Source organism: Euprymna scolopes, chromosome 38 (genome assembly GCF_053919585.1).
Source record: "Euprymna scolopes isolate OS-2025 chromosome 38, ASM5391958v1, whole genome shotgun sequence".
Classification (NCBI taxonomy): Eukaryota; Metazoa; Mollusca; class Cephalopoda; order Sepiida; family Sepiolidae; genus Euprymna; species Euprymna scolopes.
The window spans coordinates 80,447,372-80,451,696 of NC_136519.1; positions in this window are offsets into that span (position 1 = coordinate 80,447,372).

The window sequence follows — 4,325 nt, forward strand, 5'->3', positions numbered from 1 at the left end:
TCATTTTCAGCAATGGTTCTTCAGTTTTGCATCGAGAATTAAGGGCGATTTCTACCATTATCACATTGGGCTATGGTCATTCGTTACATAATCATCGGTTTAATGATAGTTTTAGGATGATTTGAGAGAGGGTGGACATATATAGGGTTATCTTTTACATAAGGTTAATAAGATTCATCGTTTAGGTTTAGTGTAAGATCTAGGAAGTGAACTATTTTATGTTTGTGGTAATTTCAACTTTAAGATTAATTTTTTTAGAATTCTTTTGTAAATATTTTTTGGATTTTATCACATTTAGAACCGTCAGCATTTTTTTTACTAGAAGACTATCATCCCTATATAAGCTGATTGTATCAACTTCTATGTCTTGAGTTAGATTGTACAGGATATATAGCTCAAATAAGTTCTTCTCTTAAATACATGTCTTAACAAAGACTGGGGTGCATCTCTCCCAGTGAATTAATGCTACCATAACTGGTGAAGAGGCAAAACAGTACATTCGCTTTTTTTTTTCTTCAGTGTTTGTATTTTTTGTTTTTTCTTCCGTGTTTGTATTTTTTTTTCTTAAGTGTTTGTATTTTTTTTTTCTTCAGTGTTTGTATTTTTTGTTTTTTCTTCCGTGTTTGTATTTTTTTTTCTAAGTGTTTGTATATTTTTTTTTCTTCAGTGTTTGTATTTTTTTCTTCAGTATTGTTTTTTTTCTTCAGTGTTTGTATATTTTTTTTTTCTTCAGTGTTTGTATATTTTTTTTTCTTCAGTATTGTTTTTTTTTCTTCAGTATTGTTTTTTTTTCTTCAGTATTGTTTTTTCTTCTTCAGTATTGTTTTTTTTTCTTCAGTGTTTGTATTTTTTTTCTTCAGTGTTTGTATGTTTTTTTTTCTTCAGTATTGTTTTTTTTTCTTCAGTATTGTTTTTTTTTCTTCAGTATTGTTTTTTTTTCTTCAGTGTTTGTATTTTTTTTTCTTCAGTGTTGTTTTTTTTCTTCAGTGTTTGTATTTTTTTTTCAGTATTGTTTTTTTTCTTCAGTGTTTGTATTTTTTTTTCTTCAGTGTTTGTATTTTTTTTTTCAGTATTGTTTTTTTTCTTCAGTGTTTGTATTTTTTTTTTCAGTATTGTTTTTTTTCTTCAGTGTTTGTATTTTTTTTTCTTCAGTGTTTGTATTTTTTTTTCTTCAGTGTTTGTATTTTTTTCTTCAGTATTGTTTTTTTTTCTTCAGTGTTTGTATTTTTTTTTTCTTCAGTATTGTTTTTTTTTCTTCAGTATTGTTTTTTTTTCTTCAGTGTTTGTATATTTTTTTCTTCAGTGTTTGTTTTTTTTTCTTCAGTGTTTGTATTTTTTTTCTTCAGTGTTTGTATATTTTTTTTTCTTCAGTATTGTTTTTTTTCTTCAGTATTGTTTTTTTTTCTTCAGTGTTTGTATTTTTTTCTTCAGTATTGTTTTTTTCTTCAGTGTTTGTATATTTTTTTTCTTCAGTATTGTTTTTTTTTCTTCAGTGTTTGTATTTTTTTTTCTTCAGTGTTTGTATATTTTTTTTTCTTCAGTATTGTTTTTTTTTCTTCAGTGTTTGTATTTTTTTTTCTTCAGTGTTTGTATATTTTTTTTTCTTCAGTATTGTTTTTTTTTCTTCAGTATTGTTTTTTTTCTTCAGTGTTTGTATTTTTTTTTCTTCAGTGTTTGTATTTTTTTTTCAGTATTGTTTTTTCTTCAGTATTTGTTTTTTGTTTTTTTTCAGTATTGTTTTTTTTTCTTCAGTGTTTGTATTTTTTTTTCAGTATTGTTTTTTTCTCTTCAGTGTTTGTATATTTTTTTCTTCAGTGATTGTATATTTTTTTCTTCAGTGTTTGTATGTTTTTTTTCTTCAGTGTTTGTATATTTTTTCTCTTCAGTGTTTGTATTTTTTTTTTCAGTATTGTTTTTTTTCTTCAGTGTTTGTATTTTTTTTTTCAGTATTGTTTTTTTTTCTTCAGTGTTTGTATTTTTTTTTTCAGTATTGTTTTTTTTCTTCAGTGTTTGTATATTTTTTTCTTCAGTGTTTGTATGTTTTTTTTCTTCAGTGTTTGTATTTTTTTCTTCAGTGTTTGTATTTTTTTCTTCAGTATTGTTTTTTTTCTTCAGTGTTTGTATATTTTTTTCTTCAGTGTTTGTATGTTTTTTTTCTTCAGTGTTTGTATATTTTATTCTTCAGTGTTTGTATGTTTTTTTTCAGTATTGTTTTTTTTCTTCAGTGTTTGTATTTTTTTCTTCAGTGTTTGTATTTTTTTCTTCAGTATTGTTTTTTTTCTTCAGTGATTGTATATTTTTTTCTTCAGTGTTTGTATGTTTTTTTTCTTCAGTGTTTGTATATTTTTTCTCTTCAGTGTTTGTATTTTTTTTTTCAGTATTGTTTTTTTTCTTCAGTGTTTGTATTTTTTTTTTCAGTATTGTTTTTTTTTCTTCAGTGTTTGTATTTTTTTTTTTCAGTATTGTTTTTTTTCTTCAGTGTTTGTATTTTTTTTTCTTCAGTGTTTGTATTTTTTTTTCTTCAGTGTTTGTATATTTTTTTCTTCAGTGTTTGTATGTTTTTTTTCTTCAGTGTTTGTATTTTTTTCTTCAGTGTTTGTATTTTTTTCTTCAGTATTGTTTTTTTTCTTCAGTGTTTGTATATTTTTTTCTTCAGTGTTTGTATATTTTTTTTCAGTATTGTTTTTTTTCTTCAGTGTTTGTATGTTTTTTTTCTTCAGTGTTTGTATATTTTTTTCTTCAGTGTTTGTATGTTTTTTTTCTTCAGTGTTTGTATATTTTTTTCTTCAGTGTTTGTATGTTTTTTTTCTTCAGTGTTTGTATATTTTTTCTCTTCAGTGTTTGTATTTTTTTTTTCAGTATTGTTTTTTTTCTTCAGTGTTTGTATATTTTTTTCTTCAGTGTTTGTATGTTTTTTTTCTTCAGTGTTTGTATATTTTTTTCTTCAGTGTTTGTATATTTTTTTCTTCAGTGATTGTATATTTTTTTCTTCAGTGTTTGTATGTTTTTTTTCTTCAGTGTTTGTATTTTTTTTTTCAGTATTGTTTTTTTTCTTCAGTGTTTGTATTTTTTTCTTCAGTGTTTGTATTTTTTTCTTCAGTATTGTTTTTTTTCTTCAGTGATTGTATATTTTTTTCTTCAGTGTTTGTATGTTTTTTTTCTTCAGTGTTTGTATATTTTTTCTCTTCAGTGTTTGTATTTTTTTTTTCAGTATTGTTTTTTTTCTTCAGTGTTTGTATTTTTTTTTTCAGTATTGTTTTTTTTTCTTCAGTGTTTGTATTTTTTTTTCAGTATTGTTTTTTTTCTTCAGTGTTTGTATTTTTTTTTCTTCAGTGTTTGTATTTTTTTTCTTCAGTGTTTGTATATTTTTTTCTTCAGTGTTTGTATGTTTTTTTTCTTCAGTGTTTGTATTTTTTTCTTCAGTGTTTGTATTTTTTTCTTCAGTATTGTTTTTTTTCTTCAGTGTTTGTATATTTTTTTCTTCAGTGTTTGTATATTTTTTTTCAGTATTGTTTTTTTTCTTCAGTGTTTGTATGTTTTTTTTTCTTCAGTGTTTGTATATTTTTTTCTTCAGTGTTTGTATGTTTTTTTTCTTCAGTGTTTGTATATTTTTTTCTTCAGTGTTTGTATGTTTTTTTTCTTCAGTGTTTGTATATTTTTTCTCTTCAGTGTTTGTATTTTTTTTTTTCAGTATTGTTTTTTTTCTTCAGTGTTTGTATATTTTTTTCTTCAGTGTTTGTATGTTTTTTTTCTTCAGTGTTTGTATATTTTTTTCTTCAGTGTTTGTATATTTTTTTCTTCAGTGATTGTATATTTTTTTCTTCAGTGTTTGTATGTTTTTTTTCTTCAGTGTTTGTATTTTTTTCTTCAGTATTGTTTTTTTTCTTCAGTGTTTGTATTTTATTCTTCAGTGTTTGTATATTTTATTCTTCAGTGTTTGTATATTTTTTTTCAGTGTTTGTATTTTCTTTCAGTATTGTTTTTTTTTTCTTCAGTGTTTGTATTTTTTTTTCTTCAGTGTTTGTATGTTTTTTTTCTTCAGTGTTTGTATTTTTTTCTTCATTTGACAAGCATCAGACAAAGCTAAACTATTTGCCAAGAACTCTGCAGCTAATTCTACCCTATGCAACGAAGGCCATCAACTCCCTATATTTCCTCCAATAACAGACAACATGCTGTGCAACATACAAATATCTGTACGCGATGTTGCCAAGCTAATCAAGAGCCTTGATTCCAGTAAAGCAACTGGCCCTGACTGCATTCCAATTATAGTGTTGAAAAAGATTCAACCAGAACTTGCCCCCATACTTACAAAACTGTTTAAG